The sequence below is a fragment of the Balaenoptera physalus genome, assembly GCF_965194825.1.
Source record: "Balaenoptera physalus genome assembly, chromosome: 9".
NCBI classification, from domain to species: Eukaryota; Metazoa; Chordata; class Mammalia; order Artiodactyla; family Balaenopteridae; genus Balaenoptera; species Balaenoptera physalus.
In genome coordinates this window covers 59,326,537-59,344,243 of record NC_138888.1, presented here as the reverse complement: position 1 = coordinate 59,344,243, position 17,707 = coordinate 59,326,537, and positions in this window count along the sequence as shown.

Below are 17,707 nucleotides of genomic sequence, written 5' to 3'. Positions count from 1 at the left end.
ATTTCTCACAGGTCTGGAGCCTGAGAAGCCCAAGATCAAGACTGGGGACAGATTGATGTCTGTTGAGAACCTGTTTCCTGGTTCATAGACAGCAGTTTTTCCCTGTGTCTCTCTTCACATGGCAGAAGAGGAAGGGGTCTCTCTGGGGTATCTTTTATAAGAGCACCAATCCCGTTCATGAGGGCTCCACCCTCATGACCTAAGCACTTCCTTAAGGCCCGCCTCCTAATACCATAACATTGGACATTAAGTTTCAACATACTAATTTTGGAAGGATGCAAACATTCAGACCATAGCACTGAATACCATGAGAAAGTAGGTAATTTGCCCATTGAACACATTAAAGAAGATCCCTTCAATCATCCCTAGAGACACAAGAGGGAGGGGATAGTTCTGGTTTTATCTCCCTGGTCCTGTTTTCCTTTCCTGTCCTTTTGGAGGTGGTCAATGGGAAGGTTGTTCAGAGGCGCTGCTCTTGATACCTGATTTTTTTTTCATTCATTCAACCAACTGGAAATAAAAGCTTGCTGAGGCCAGATGCCTCGTTTGTGTTGTTCACTTCTGTATCGGTACCTGGCACATGGGCACATAGTGGGCGCTCAACAAATACTTGTTAAATGAATGAACCATTCATTTTATTGAGCTTCTGTGTGCCGGTACCACTCTAGGAGCTACGAACAGGGAGGTAACGACTACACCGCGGTTCCTGTTGAGGCGGGCACTAGAGAACAAAAACAGACGCGCTAAGTGTTCTGCCTAACGGAGGGAAAGAACTCCGGGCTGAGACCAGCGCAAGGCGGCGCTGGGTGGCGTGCGCGTCTGCAGGGTCTGGCCTGGCGCTCCTCTGGCTCCAGCGGCGCGGACCGATCTGCAGCGCCAGCAACAGACCCGGGAGCTGCTTGACTGCCAGATGATTCCTCCCGACGGACTAGCGCCCGGGCGTTCCTCTCTCGCTCCCAGACGCTTCCCGGTGCTCCGGGGTTTGGCAGCACACACCTGTCGTCCCAGCTGCGGCTCAGGCCTGCGGGACTCCAGGGAGCGATGCTCCCGCCATCCCCAGGCTGCGAACCAGAACAGCGGCGGAGCCCCCAACAACCCCCCAAATTCTTCACTGCGGCCTCACCTGCTCCACTTTGCGGGTTCCGAGCCCTGGGAAGTGCGTGGGGCGCAGCCTAGAGGGCAGCGGCGGCTCTGCACCGCACCGCGCTTCTTCCCGCCGGCCCGCGCCAGGTGCAAGGGGCCGGGGGCGGTTGTGTTTCCGAGAGGTGCTTTCACTTCAGTCCGGGCAGGGTCAAATCGCTGCTGTGAGGCTTCCTCTTCTGGCCAGGGTTAGCTGGAGCCAGAGGAACCCTCAATGCTTGGGGGCCAGTCTCACGGGCGGAATTCCAGAGAGAACTTGAAATTCCTCTTGTGTCTTAAACCCTCAACAGCTGCAAGAGATCTGGAGGAGGAAGCGCGGCTGCCGCGTCGGAGCTGGCAGGGGGACGCAACGGTAGTAGCAGCAGCCAAAAGCTGGGCGGTGTGTGTGTCTCCTCCTGCTCCCAGCTTTTTGCCAACCTGCCCGTCCTCGGACACTCGGGAACGTACTAATCATCTTTTAATTAAGCAAAGAGCTCTGAAACCCTCTTACTTCTGCCCGACACCCCCAAACACTGCCAGCTCTGCCACTGTTGTGTAGTGAATTCGGGGGGGGGGATGGGAGGGAGGACTACCAGAAGAGTTAAACTCCCACCGGGAATACTGCATCTGTACCCTCTTGTCACTTGTGTCTTACTTAAGGATAATGTTGGACGTCACCTGACAATTTCAACATTTTCACCTACAAAATTTTCCAAAAGAAAAGTCTTCCGTCTTGGTAAGCACTCGTTCTTGTGTTTCATAATATACAGACTCATACTGCCTGCCCACTGTGGGCACAGGAAACCAATCACTACCTTTTACAATCACAGTTTCATCAATTTTCTGTATTTTCCCTTAGGATATGAATATTTATATCGACTACAGGTTTATTCAGCTGTAGTTGTAATTCTTTGACTAAATGGATTTAATTTTACATTCAAACTTTTTTAAAAAAGTAAACAACAATCATGACAAAAATAGTGTTTGGAGTCTTCCTGGTCTTCCTCCAGGCAGCACCAAGCCCTTGACTTTGGTCCATTTTTTTCGAAGTATCAAAACCTGGGCCAGACATGAGCCTGGGACCATGCAAGTGAATTGGACAACATTTCCTGTGCGTGATCGTGCCTTTGTAATGGTCACGAAGCTCTCCAGACATCGTGAAAACTGTCTGCGTAACAATTACCTTGCAGTGCTCCTGAAAAAGTGGGGAAAGATGATATTTGACGGGCCTGGGAGGGCTTAGCATGATGCTTGTCGAGCACAAGTAGAGCTGCCCCACGGTACGTGCTCATTACAGCATGAGTGGTGCGTGAATTAACCTAGGGTGTTCACACCAAGAGGACGGTTACTCCAACTTTTACAGACAAGTCTGAGCTCCTGCTTCTCTTTTATTATCATTTATGTCTTTATCAGTAAAAAGCATTTAAAGGAATTATTATAAAAGGCTTCCTACCTTGGAAGTCCCTCGCCAGCCCGGTACAGTCATGGCGGCACCTGCCTCGCTCCGATTTTGGTACCCAAGTCCCCCAAACCCCCTCTAACCTTCATGGAGCTATGCGACCGCGGGACCCCGAGGCCCGGCTCGGTGCGCCCTGCGCTGTACAGGTTAGCTGCGCTCGGGGCTGGGGAGCGTGCGGGGCGCAGGCGCAGAGCAGGATGCGGGGCGCGAGGGCCGGACGGTGATTCCGCTCAAGGAACGGGAGGGGTCCGCAGACCAGCTGCCCAGCTCCGCCCGCCCTCAGCCTGCAGCTCCAGGCCGCGCGCTTCCGCCACTGCTTCTGTTGTCGCGCGCGACTTTCCAGGAGCGCGTAGTCCCAGGGCCACCGCGACGGAAGCCGACCACTAAGAAGGCGTTAGGGCGGCGTGAGACGTCCACGGGAAGAGGCAAAGGTCCAGCGCGGAGGTCTGGGGTGAGGCTTTCCTCTTCGCCTGCACGGGAAAAGAGCCTGGCTCGCCGGCGGGTCCAACCCCAGGAGGAAAGCCGAAGGACTCCGGCGCCGGGTCCTTTCCAAGCCCCGGGAGGAGACCAGGGCGTTCCTCCTCCCCGGGGCGCCGGACGTGGGGCAGAGGCCAGACCTCCCGTTCTTCTGCGCCTGAGTCCGGCTGTCGGGTGGAGCCCTTCGGGTCACCAGGGATTGGGGCGTCCCTCTTCGGCGGCCGGGGAGCGGGCCTCGGCCGGACCCGCAAAAATCCCCAGCGTTCCTCCTCCCAAAAATCCCTCTGCGTTTCTGCCGATGCCCGAGGTCAGACAGTTTTTCCAGGTGGCTGAAGGACCACATGGGGGAATTGATGGAGTCTCACGTTTCATTCCACTCTCACGTCTGTGTTTGTCAAAGGGCGCATGTATAGAGCTTTCTGAACCGGAGCGTCACTTTGACGGAATAAAGTAAAATCTCATGCCTTGAGCAATAAATCATTTCTTGTCGGAGTTGACCCATTTAGTCATTGGAAATCCAGCTAAATGCATTGCTCCAGAAAGAAAAATCTTTTTGAGATTCCAGAGTTCACTGTAACATTTGGTATGGCCAGAATGTAGAATCGATTGTTTGAATATATTTTCTAAGAGTTGCAATGTTGTTACAAATTTCTAATTAGTCTTTGAAAGACCAAACAATGCCGAAAGGTAAATTAGTTGCAAGCACAGGAGGGAAACTACTAGTTAGAAAAATTAGTTAAAACAGCAAATGAAAACTGGTCCCTTTAATTCTCCCAGCAATTTTCTTTCTTTTATTTCAATCCCTAGTTTGCAAGAGGAAGAAGAAAAGCGGAATACCCACATCTCACGCTTAGATTACAGATGTTGGGACTTCCCTGGTGGCGCAGTGGTTAAGAATCCGCCTGCCAATGCAGGGGACACGGGCTCGAGCCCTGGTCGCAGAAGCAACTAAGCCCGTGTGCCACAACTACTGAGCCTGCGCTCTAGAGCCTGCGAGCCACAACTACTGAACCCCGCATGCCTAGAGCCCGTGCTCCGTAACAAGAGAAGCCACCGCCATGAGAAGTCCGGACACGGCAAGAAAAGTAGCCCCTGCTCTCTGCAACTAGAGAAAGCCAGCTCCACCCAACGCAGCCAAAAATAAATTAATTTTAAAAATTTTTGATAGATTACAGATATTGTTGTTAAGTTACTCAAACACCCATTTCTTTTTTCTTTGATGTGGAGGTCTAATTGCCTAGGCTTAAAAAGTTTGGCAGAAACCTTCCTTAGGACAGGACTTTTCAACAGTAGAAGCCCCGGTTCGTTAAAATTTATATATCTAAGCTAAACCTTCCTTGATTTTCTCAGATGGAACAAATATACCAAGCAAAATAGAACAAATCTACCAAGCCTAATTCGGAATATGTTTTGGAAGGAATAAGTTTATGATGCTGAGAGCAAAAGGTGTTCTTTCCTCTTCAAGGTAACACCATTTTATGCAAATATCTTCTTTTAAAAGGAATATTTTAGTTGGCCAGATCTAAATATCTTTAGTCTTTATTTGGTAATAAGTAAATTTATTAATAAATTTGATTATATTCTTTTTAAAAATATTTATTTATTTATTTGGCTGCACCAGGTCTTAGTTGCAGCATGCGGATCTAGTTCCCTGACCGGGGATCTAACCAGGCGCCCTGCATTGGGAGCACAGAGTCTTAACCACTGGACCACCAGGGAAGTCCCAATTTGGTAATATTCTTGATTTTGATTTTCTCCCATGTTTATTGTCTTGGGTGCTGAGAATAGGTTAGGGCTTTGAATAAATCGCAACAATCTTTAGTTCACAGATTCTTTCCAACTTGGAAGAGGGTGTAACTTTCTTCCTGAGATTAAGCAATATTTACTCTTCTTTTCCATACGTTATCTCCTTGGCCTTCCATTGTAATAATGGGAAGCCTTGAAAATTGATTCTCCATTATATAGACAGTATGAAAGAAGTAGGAATGGTTTCAGTGGTCAACACACATACTAAATTTACTTTATTTTCCTTGTAAATATTATATGGAGTCTAGTTAATCCTCCACTCTCATCATCTACATCATGTAAAATAATCAAAATTAGAATTTTGAGGGTAATGCTATCCAGCATTTAAACAATATCAATAATTTAAAAAAATTTTTGGTTACCTGGTCAATTTAGCCTTGACTGAGTAGCTATGGTTCCTTAAAATTGAATAAAATTCAAGAAAATGTACCTTGTATCTTCAGTATTTTCATTTGTAAACATTTTGTCACATTTTATAACTCTTTAAATATTTCAGTTGTTTTCAAGTTACACCTTTAAATTGTTTTTCTCTAAAACACACCAAGATCTTGAGGTGTTTCTATAGAGGGATATTATTGGAAATAATAACCTGCCCTGAATTTATGCCTGTGCTTTGATGACTTTAAAGTGACTTTGCATGGGATTCCCCCCGTTTTTGGTATAACTTATGTGTTGTAATGAGAAAGGAAGTATCTCTCTTTTGTTGGACCATAAAATATCAAGATCAAGGAAGATCAAATGTGCCTAGACAAGAGGAATGAAGAGGGGAACAGAAGTAAGAACCTCTCTCTCTGAGATGGTCACCCGTTCCAGTATCAGTAAGTATAAATTCAAGACGTCCTGTGGGATTTTATTTAATTCAGCAACCTAGAACCTAGAAGAGACCTATTTGTTTCTATATATATATCTTTTATTTTATAAAAGTATATGAAGGTTGGGACCTGGAATCTCTAGATGTCCCTTTGGTTCTGAGATCCTTGGCTTCATGAAACACAATACAAATGGCTTTTAGGAGTTGCCTAGTAACTACGTTATGTCAGTGTTTTGGTAAGGCTGTGTTAATGGTTGTGAGTTCAGCAAGGCTTGGGAGAAAAATTAATGATTGCTCAGAGGAAATGATCAGTTCAAACTAGACCATAAACTATCTTGATTTCAGACCCCAGAATCAAAACTCTTTATATGAATGCATCTAAAAGCTCATTTAGATCCTGGTCACCCAAATTGACTGAGGCCCCAGTGCTGCTTGCAGGAGAGCTGATGGGCCATGCAGGTCAGCCTCCGTCCCTACAGCAGGGGACTGCAAGGGATAGGGTCAATCCCTCTGACTTCCAAGAGGAGGCATGAGAGGACCAAGATGAAAAGGGGACATTGCTTCTCTCACCTCCTCCCTTTTACATTACACTGGAAGAAGCTTGGTGAGATGGAGAGGGCAGGCTGCACCTCTCATTGGTTATATGGCTTTGAGTAAGTGTGGCTACCTCCTATGCCGCGGTTTCCTTTTATAAAATAAAAGAGGTTGGACTAGATGATGGTTAAAGCCTCCAGTTTTGTGATTTGATGAGAGATGAGGAGGAATAGTATTAGGGATTGAATTGTTGAGCCTGTCTCCCAATATGCTACAAGTTTTCACGGATATATTATCAACCATCCTGATGTAACTCTTAATTAACTCAGCAGTTGTCCCCTCCTTTTTCTTGCACCATTAATATTTTCCTCTTTTGTGAATTATTACCATCATTGTACAAGCCTGCTGTAGTATCTACCAGCTGTTCCAACTGTTAAAAAGTCTTTGATCCCATATCCTCCTCCAGTTTCTACCATATTTCTCTGATTCCCTTTATAGCAAAAATCATTCTAAAAGTAGCTTATAATCACTGGCCCTGCTTCCTCTTCTCCCATTCTTTTTTGAACCCCACCCCATCAGACTTTCACCCCCACCAGTCCAATGGAAACTTCTGCCAAAGTCAGCGGTGACCACCATGTTGCCACATCTAATGGTCAACTCTTAAATCCTCAACTTACCTGATCTCTCAGCAGCATTTGGCAGAGATCATAATTCTTTTTTCTAGAAACTTCACTTGACTTCCAGGACACTACTCTTTTAGTTCTCCTACTTCACTAGGGGTTCCTTCTGTCTTCCGTGCTCACCTCTCTGACTTCTAAAAGTTGAAGTGCCCCATGGCCCAGTCCTTGGATTTTTCATTTCTATATGCGCTCATTCCTTTAACAAGCTCATCCATTATCATTATCATGACTTTAAATGCATACTGTACACTGATGACTTCCCCATTGACTTCCCAGTATCTACACTGACGACATCTCTAGCCTGACTGCTTTTCTAAATTCTAAATTTGTATATTCCAACTTTCTTCTTAACTTCTCCTCCACTTGGATGCTACTGGACATCTCAAATTTGATATAAACTCGTGTTTCTCCCCAAGTTTCTGCTCCTTCAGTCTTTTTCATCTTAGTAAGTGACAAATCCATCCTAACCATTTACTTATGCCAAAAACCTAGGACATACCCTTGGTTTCTCTTTCTTTCACATCCTAACCCAATCTTGGTGGTTCCACCTTAGAAACATCTCCAGAAGATTGCCTCTTCTCATCATCACCACCACCCTGGTCCAAGTCACCATCATCTCCCCTGGATGTTCTAAGAGTCTCATAATTGGTCTCTGCTTCCACCTTTGTCCCCTTTAGCTTATTGTCCATATTGCAGCCAGTGTGATACTTCTAAAGTAAAATTCCAGTTGTGTCACACCCCTGTTCAAAATCCTATAATGATTCCCCATATCACCAGAGAAAAATCCACAGTCCCTAACATGACTCAAAAGGCCCTATATGAATTGGCCCCATTATTTTCTCTCTAATCTCATCTCCTACCACTCTCCCCCTCACACACTCTGTTCCAGTCACACCAGCCTTGCTATACCTGGAGGTTACTAGGTACACCTCTACCTTGGGGCCTTTGCACATCCCCCAGATACCTCACATGGCCTTCTCCCTCACTTCCTTTGAGTCTCAAACTTTATCTTATCAGACAGACCTTTCCTAGCCATCCCATAAAATAGCACCTTCCTCCAGTAGTCTTTCACCATTTGCTTTGCTTTATTTTTTTTTCATAGCACTTATCATCTCAGATATTATTTATTTATCTAAAGACAGAACTGCTTTAAGATTGGTTAACTCAGTGTCTCAGAATGGCTTAATGATAAGTCTCTGGCCTCCTTACCATGTTGGTTTCTGTCCTCAGATCTGTTTCCTCATGATTGATTGTAACTATTCTAGGAATCTCATCCTCACGCATTCAAAGACAGAACTAATGGGGCTCTTACCTTTTGAACACCCTTTTTAAGATCAAGATACACCTTTCCTATGTATCTCTAGAAAACTTACCCTCATGTCCTTTTGGCCAGAATTGTTTCACGTGCACATTTCTAAACGAATCACAAGCAAGAGAAAAGGAACTGCCATATTTGATGTAAACTAATCTTGACTCACTCCAAGATTTGATGTAAACTAATCCCAGTTCCTGGGATTTGGAGGGACTTAGCATTCTATAAAGAACTTGACCACTCAGTCTCCCAAGGCAATAGAAATAAAAGCAAAAATAAACAAATGGGACCTAATCAAATTTATAAGCATTTGCACAGCAAAGGAAACTGTAAAGAAAACAAAAAGACAATCTACGGACTGGGAGACAAACATTGCTAATTATTAGAGAAATACAAAACTACAGTGAGGTACCACCTTACACTGATCAGAATGACCATCATTAAAAAGTTTACAAATAACAAGGGCTGGAGAGGGTGTGGAGAAAAGGGAACCCTCCTACAGTGTTGGAGGAAATGTAAATTGGTGCAGCTGCTATGGAGAACAGTATGGAGGTTCCTCAAAAAACTAAAAATAGAATTGCCATATGATCCAGCAATCCCACTCCTGGGCATATATCCAGACAAAACTATAATTTGGAAAGATACATGAACCCTATGTTCATAGCAGTACTATTTACAATAGCCAAGACATGGGAGCATTGTAAATGTTCATCGACAGATAAATGCATAAAGAAGATGTGGTATGTATATACAATGGAATACTACTCAGCCATAAAAAAGAATGAAATAATGCCATTTGCAACAACGTGGATGGACCTAGAGATGATCACACCAAGTGAAGTAAGTCAGAAAGAGAAAGACAAATACCATATGATATCACTTATATGTGGAATATAAAATATGACACAAATGAACTTATTTATGAAACAGAAACAGATTCACGGACATAGAAAGCAAACTTATGGTCACCAAAGGGAAAAGGGGGTGGGGGAGGGATAAATTAGGAGTTTGAGATTAGCAGATACAAACTAATATATATACATATATATATATAAAATAGACAACAAGATCCTACTGTATAGCACAGGGAACTATATTTAATATCCTGGAATAAACCATAATGGAAAAGAATATATAATACACACACACACACTCACACACACATATATATAACTGAATCACTTTGCTGTACACCAGAAACTAACACAACATTGTAAATCAACTATACTTCAATTAAAAAAAAAAAGACTGAAAGAATACATTTAAAAAAAAGTACTTGACCATTTTTATACTCAAAAGTACTTGACCACTTTTTTTTCTTTTTTTAAAAAAAATTTTTATTTATTTATTTATTTATTTATGGCTGTGTTGGGTCTTCATTTCTGTGCGAGGGCTTTCTCTAGTTGCAGCAAGCGGGGGCCACTCTTCATCGCGGTGCGCGGGCCTCTCACTATCGCGGCCTCTCTTGTTGCAGAGCACAGGCTCCAGACGCGCAGGCTCAGCAATTGTGGCTCACGGCTAGTCGCTCCACAGCATGTGGGATCTTCCCAGACCAGGGCTCGAACCCGTGTCCCCTGCCTTGGCAGGCAGATTCTCAACCACTGCGCCACCAGGGAAGCCCGACCACTTTTTTCTATTAGCAAAAAAGAAGTAGAGGCAACGGCTGTCGGGTGGACATCTTAATAGTGTTTTCCACACTTGTGATCCACCAAAACCCTCGTTTTGTTGGCCATCTCTTATAGGTTGTGCTCTCACATTTCTAGGCAGCTGATCATTTGACTCAAGGCAGTTCCCCCATTTGTCTCTGTTGTATTTAATTGTATTCACTTACAGGATGTTTATCTATTATCTGTTGCTGAATAGCTAACAACCGTGAAACTTAGTGGCATAGAACTACTGTTTTTTTGCTCTCAGTTCTGCAGAATTTGAGCTAGACTTATCTGAATGGATCCTTTGCTGGTGTCACCTAGGCTTATTCAAGTGGCTGTAATCGTTGGTGGGCAGCTAGGGGCTGGGTCTCTCTCTCCACGTGATCTTTCATTTTTAAGGAAACTAGATCAGCTTCCTCACATGGTGATCAACAGTGCACCAAAAGGGCAAGCTCCAATGTGCAAATACTTACCAAGTTTCTGCTCGTGTCACATTTGCTGATGTCCCATTTCACAGAACAAGTCACATGGCCAAACCCAGAGTTTTTGTGAAAGGACACTATTCAAGAGTATGGATACCAGGAGGTTTGGTTCATTGGGGATGATGACGTAACAGTTTAGCACAGGAGATGAACCACTGAAGAGAAAAGAAACATCACGGAGGAATTGTGAAAATCCAAGAGCCATTCTTTTGGGTCTACTATACAACTTCTCTCAGCTGTGACTGAGTGAAATGAGAGGGCCAAGTCTGTAGAATAAAACTTTTGCTATGTATGCTTTATTATATATTTTTAAAATTAATAAGATTTAATTATCTAAAACTGAATTCAAATATGGATGAAGGCAATAGAATCAGGGACAGGATAAAAATGAAGCATCTTCCTAGATATTTTACATGTACAAAAGCAACCAAGCTTTGTCCTAATTTATTCTCTGTCTATTGGTTTTATTTTACCCAGAATCATTGGGTTGTGAAAATGAAAGTCAAGTCATTATTAAAACAAGAACCAGAAAATTGTCTTCAATTTGTCAACTTCATTAATAACCTGGCTACATTTACTAAAAAGACATGTCCTTTCTGCTCTGGTATAATTATGAGGGAGTAAGCAGCTTCTGATTGCTGTTCTTTTGTTAAACCACTCTTTTTGTGGCCACTGAAATGTCTGTTAAGTCACCATAGAAGAGAAAAATATTTGCTGAATTATATTTTCCTTATGAAGTACTAAATCCAGATGCTGTCTTGGCAGAATCCATCTCTCCCCATGTTTTCAATCTTAGTAATCAGCACATCATTTCATCTGTCTCTGTTGTTCAAATGTAAAGAATTCTTTCTAACAGCATTTCTCTCTCCATCCCTCCCTCCCTTCTCTTCCTTTTCCTCTCTCCTGCCCCTTTATCATCTACTTCTCTCTCCTAGTTTCTCTTTGTTATTATTCCTCTCTCTCAAATCAACTCAATTCTTCACATGATTTAAAGTGAAACAGCTGAAATTAAATAAAGTCCTCTGTTGTCACCATCAGTGGTAAATTATACAGTTATGTCCTTTGGTTTGATCTTGGAAACCAGTAAGAGTATCTCCTTCATTGTTCATTGATGGGAACCTGTTTTTACGTCCTGCACTTAACACAGTTTTGCATTTGTTGCTTTTCCCTGAGAAGCCTAAAATATGTCACACAGCTGTTTGATGTTAGGAATAAATAAGTAAATTTTGAAATATAAGAAACTGAGGAAGATAGATGCTGTGCAAATAGTCAAATGTCTTTTATTAAACAGCTACTAAAATATATTTAAACTTTGGCTCAGCTGACAATGTGCATAATTTATACCACAGACCAAAAATCCATGAATGCATGGCAGTATGGTACTGGATTCAAAGGATGTCTTAATTTAAAAAAATTAAGTGGCAGTTTTCAGGAGAATGGTTCCTGTTTTAAAATAATTTGAAGTTTTGTTTTTATTGTCCAGGTATTTTGAGTAAAATAAAATCAATGGTGTTTCAGTTTAAAAGTTTTATTTATTTATATATCTCTTGAATATAAAAATTGACCCAAATTACAAGTAAATCTAAAAAGGCAATTCATTGATAACAAACACACACACACACATACACACACACACACACACACACACACACACACACACACACAAGCCAAAGCCCCAAAGGAGACAAACCAACATCTTCCAGTTGTCCGTAGTACCACTGAGGAATTGCTTTCAGCTGTGAGTAATAAGACCCTCTTCCCTTCTCCTCTTCCTACTCCTCCTCTTCCTCCTCCTCCTCCACACACATCCAAAGTAATGGTTTAAAGACATCAGTGTTCATTTTCAGCTAAATGAAGTCCAGACATAGGTAATCCAGGTTTGGTGTGGTGGTTCCATTAAGTCATCTGGGATCCTGCTTCTTCTATGTTTTGTTTGGGCACGCTCAGCACATGGCTTCCATACACAGGGTCATTTCGTAAACAAAAATGGCTGCTGTAGTGCCAGCCATTGCATCTGCATTCAGGCATGAGGAAAGGCAAAAGGGGGCTGAGTTGTCTTCTTAGTCTCAGATAACACTCTGCTTACATCACATTAACCAGAACTTTACATAACCACATCCAGCTACAAAGAGGCTGGGACACACAGCCTTTGTGCCACAGCACTGTAACCAGCTGGAATGGAATGTAATCAGAGTTCTCTTAGAAGATGGGGAGAATGCATACTTGGGAGACAAATAGAAGACTTTGCTACAATGAATAAGGCAATGTAGTGAAATTGCTTATTATTATTATTACCATTATTTTTTCTATCAGAATCTATGACTGGGAATATCCTACTTTGTGACTCCATCCTTTCCCTGTTTGTAAGTCGAAACACTTTCTCAGCCTTCTTTTTGCATCTAGGGCATAGCAATGCAGCTTAGAATCTAAGTCAGACACCACCACCCAGGACTTTAATTTGAAAGTAAATAATGTGTAAAAGCCAATGCCTACGTGGAATCCATTTTTGTGAAGGTAGCAGCAGAGAGCACACTTCCTGAGGCAGCGGTGGCAGAGGTTCACACCAAGAGCTGACAGCACAGTTTGTGGGGCCTGTGTCCTGTGTATGGGCTGTTGTATCTCCAGTGGAGCCATCCAGTGGCCTAATTTGGGTAGTTTTCCTGGGGAAGTAGCCTCCAAGTTAGGCTTCTGGTATTGCTTAGAATCAAAACCACCACATATCCTTTTCTGCTTCAACCACTAAGACACGGTTTCTGATGTTTGTACCTGGATTGGTTTGCTAGAGTGGTTGTAACAAAGTACCATAAACAGGGTGGCTTAAGAAACAGAAATTTATTGTCTCACAGTTCTGGAGACCAGAAGTCCAAAATCAAAGCGTTGGCAGAGTTGGTTTCTTCTGAACAACCCTGGGTATGAGGGAAGGATCTGTTTCAGGCCTTACACTTTGGCTTGTAGATGGTTGTCTTTATGTTCATATGATGTTCTCCCTATATTCATGTCTGTGTCCAAATTTCCCCGTCTTATAAGGACACCAGTCATACTGTGTTAGGGCCCACCCTAATGGCCTCATTTTAACTTGATTACTTCTGTGAATTCCCTATCTCCAAATAAGGTCACATTCTGTGGTACGTATGAATTTTGACGGGAGCAATTCAACCCGTGACAATACATAAGAACCTTCACTGATGAAGGTATGCCTTAGGACATCACGTTAGGGGCACAGTACCCCCAAACTCAGTAGTAGTACAGAAGACTCTCCTCCTCCCTGCTGCCTTCTTTCCTTCTATTGGTCTCCAAAACAGAACTGCAAGACTTCAAAGGTCAAGGATGGATGTAAAATAATTCCACTGATTTCTTTCATATTTTTAATTTTTTTCTGGCTGTGTTGTACCTTTGTTGCTGTGCGCAGGCTTTTCATTGCGGTGGCTTCTCTTGTTGCGGAGCTCGGGCTCTAGGCACGCAGGCTTCGGTAGCTGTGGCTCGTGAGCTCTAGAGCGCAGGCTCAGTAGTTGTGGCTTACGGGCTTAGTTGCTCCGTGGCATGTGGGATCTTTCTGGACCAGGGCTTGAACCTGTGTGCTCTGCATTGGCAGGCGGATTCTTAACCACTGCGCCACCAGGGAAGCCCCTGATTACTTTTAAGGGAAGGTATTTGTACCAATAGAATGAATGTAGGCCATTTATAATTGACTGAAGTGCGGAGCACATTTGGTGGTTTCTGTTTTAACTGAGAGTAGGAGAAAGAGTTTTATTTAGTGCCATGGGATTAACATTTTTGACTGTGAGAGCTTTGGACACTGTGCCTGTGGGTTCCTTAGGCCTGGTGGGGCACCACTGTAGCTGTGAAGATTCCAGATGGCCATTTAGATCACAGACTCTGCAACTCAACACATTCCCTCTGGCTCATCCCTCGTACAGCTTCTTAAAAGATCACAGAACCAAAGAACCTATTTTTTTCCCCACGGATTTCAGTGGGCTATTAGCAACATATACATACCCATCGCTTGCCTCTGATCTCTTCTGCCCTACTGTTTTTTTTTTAAATTAAATCTTACTTTAAAATAACATTTTATTTTGGAAAATTTCCAGCACATACAAAAGTAGAGAGAAGAGCGTCATGAACCCCATGTTCCCATCACTCAAATCCAGCAGTTATCAATTTATGGCCAATTTTGTTTCATCTATACCCAGTGGTTCTCCCTGGGGGTAGTTTCGACCCTCAGACATTGCCAGACATTTTGGCAATGTCTGGTGTCATAATTAAGGGAAGGATTCTATTGTCATCTAGCAGGTAGAGGCCAGGGATGGTGCTAAACATCCTACAATGCACGGGACAGCTCCCACAACAAAGAATTATCAGTCCAGAATGTCGATAGTGCTGAGATTGAAAAATCCTGGTCTATACCTGTACCCGCTGCCCCCAACCTTAGAATTACTTGAAGCAAATCCTAGACATCATATTTAATCTTTAAATATTTCAGTGTGTATTTCTGAAAAATAAGGACTAAAAAATTAAACATACTACAATTACTCTACTTGTAATTAACATTACTCTCTCATATCATTAAATATTTAGTCAGTTCTAGGATTATCAGGGTGGAATCTGCAATGCCTTTTATGGCCTAGTCTTGAAAATCACACACTGTCACTTCATTACAAACGAGTTACTAAATCTGACTCACACTCAAGGCTCCACCTTTAGAGGGGAGGGTTGTCAAAGAATCTGTGGACATATTTTAAAACCATTATATCCTTTAAGTCTCTTTAAATCTTTTTACTCCCCCTCTCTTTCTTATTTCCCCTTGCAACCTATTTGTGAAAAATAAAAACAGGTCATTTGTCCAGTAGAGCGTTCCACAGTCTATTTTTCTGACCGTATCCCCGTGGATTTGTTTATCAAGTTCATCTGTCTTCTCTATTTCCTATTATCAGAGAAATCAGATACAGGTTTAATTTTGTTTGCTTGCTTGCTGGTACTGACAAGTCTGTTTCACAGGCGTGTTGCATATTTCCATTCGGAGGCTTGCTCTTTGTGATGCTAGTCATCATTGAAGATCATTGCCTGCATCCATTATTCCATGAAGGGTTGCAGAACAATAATATTTGAATTCTTGAACTCTTCATTTATTAGCTGGAATATGTCTATAAAGTGAGGCTTCCCCTCATGAATTATTTGTTGCCCTGAGATATGCATGGCTATATCTTATGTGACTGCCTGCCTAAGTGGCCTCTGGTGTCAGAAGTCCTGCTCCATTTAATATATCATGTACAATTCCCAGCCTAGCAGTACAGTACCATAAGTATCATTAAAAAATATTACTAACTAACATTCTTGAGTACATCCTCTGTCCTGAGTTCTATGCTAAGCACTTTCCATCAACATCTCATAATCTTCTCAACAACGCTGTGAAGTAGGTCTCCTTATTACTCATATTTTACAGATGAAGAAACTGAAGAATAGAAAGGTTCCTTTTGCTAAAGGTCACACGGTTAATAAGTGTCAGAGGCAGGATTTGAATCCAAGCAGTCTGACTCTAGAGCCCACTCTCTCAATCACTAGGACATCCCATGATAATTTAATGATCCTCATGGAGAAGAGCAGATATGTGATGTCAGTTAAAACTTCTGAATATAATGTGGTCAAGTGAAAATAGACTGGGCTTTGAACTCAGAAGGTGTGGGAGGAGTTCTGTCTATTATTTGTCATGTGACTCTAAGCAAGCTGCTTAACCCCTCTGAACTTTTCTCATTGGTAAAAGATAAATAATAAAATCTACCTCACAAAAAAAATCTAACTCATAGTGTTGTTATGATGGTTAAACCTAACAGCCTGTTTTGTGTTGGGCATATAAAAAGTTATAAAAATGTATGTGTGCTCAATAATAAAAAGACAACACAGTTAAAATGGGAAAAGGATTTGCATAAATATTTCTCCAAAGAAGATAAACAAATTGCAAGAAGGACATGAAAAGGTGATTGGGCATTAGTCATTTAGTCATTAGGGAAATGCAAACCAAAACTACAATGAGATTTCACTTCACCCCCGCTAAGATGGGTATAGTAAAAAAAAGGTAGATAATAGGAAATGTTGGAGGATATGAAGAAACTTGAACCCTCATATACCACTGGTGGGAATGTAAAATGGTGCAGCACTTTGGAAAACAGACTGTTGTTCAAAGAGTTTAACATAGACCCAGCAATTTCACTCGGGTACATATCCAAAAGAAATGAAAACATATACGCACACAGAAAGCTGTGTGCAAATGTTCATAGTGGCATTATACATAACAGCAAATTAGAAACAACCCTAAGGTCTATCAGCTGATAAATAGATAAATAAAATATGATATATCTATACAATAAAATATTATCCATACATAAGGAATGACATACTGATGCATGCTACAACATGGATGAACCTTGATAAATTATGCTAAGTGAAAGAATTCTGTTGCAAAAGACCACATATCATATGGTTCCATCTATATAAAATGCTTATGCTTACAGCATAAGCAAACCTTTGGAGACAGAAAATGCACTGGTGGTTGCCTACACCTAGGGAATTTGGGAACATATGGGGAGTGATAGCAAATGGGTATGGGCTTTCTTTTGGGGAGGGGAGATGAGAATGTTCGAAAATCAGATTGTGGTGATGGTTGCACAATGCTGTGCATATACTAAAAAAAGAACAACCCACCAACATTGAATTGTACAATTAAATTAAATTGGTTAATTGTATGGTATGTGAATTATATCTCAATAAAACTGTTTAGGAAAAATGTTTTGTATATATGTATAAAAACGTACCTTTCGTAACCTTACCTAATTTTTATGTTGTGATCATATATATATTTGAAAGCTTTTCTGAATGTGAATCCCTACCATAAAATGAAGTCCCTACTATAAAATTCAAACATGCTTTCAGGAAACTAAAATGTATCACCATTTGGTCATGGACACAATAACGTGAGCACGAATAACACAAGTGATGGCATCGCATTTTCAATCAAACACATAATTCGTGGTGACATTAGGAGAGTACACAGGATCCTACTAGTGAACCTACTAATTGTTATTCAGAGATGCTGGTTATGAACCTGAGTTTGATTTTTAGTTGTGACATTGAGCTGGGTATTTAAATTGTTTTGTTCCTATTGCTATCATAATGACCACTTAATGAACTTCCATCACTCACAGGTTGTCCTAGAGATTACACAGGTACCTGCTAGGATAGCTTCCTCCCATTATGCAGCACTGGGTCATGGGTTAAAGGAATATTCTGCGTCTCCTGATCATAGATTTACGTGTTCTTTCTTCAGGAGGCGGGCTCGCTTGGGGAGAAGGGGTTTTAGGCCTGTGGAGGAACTGAAGAGAGAAAA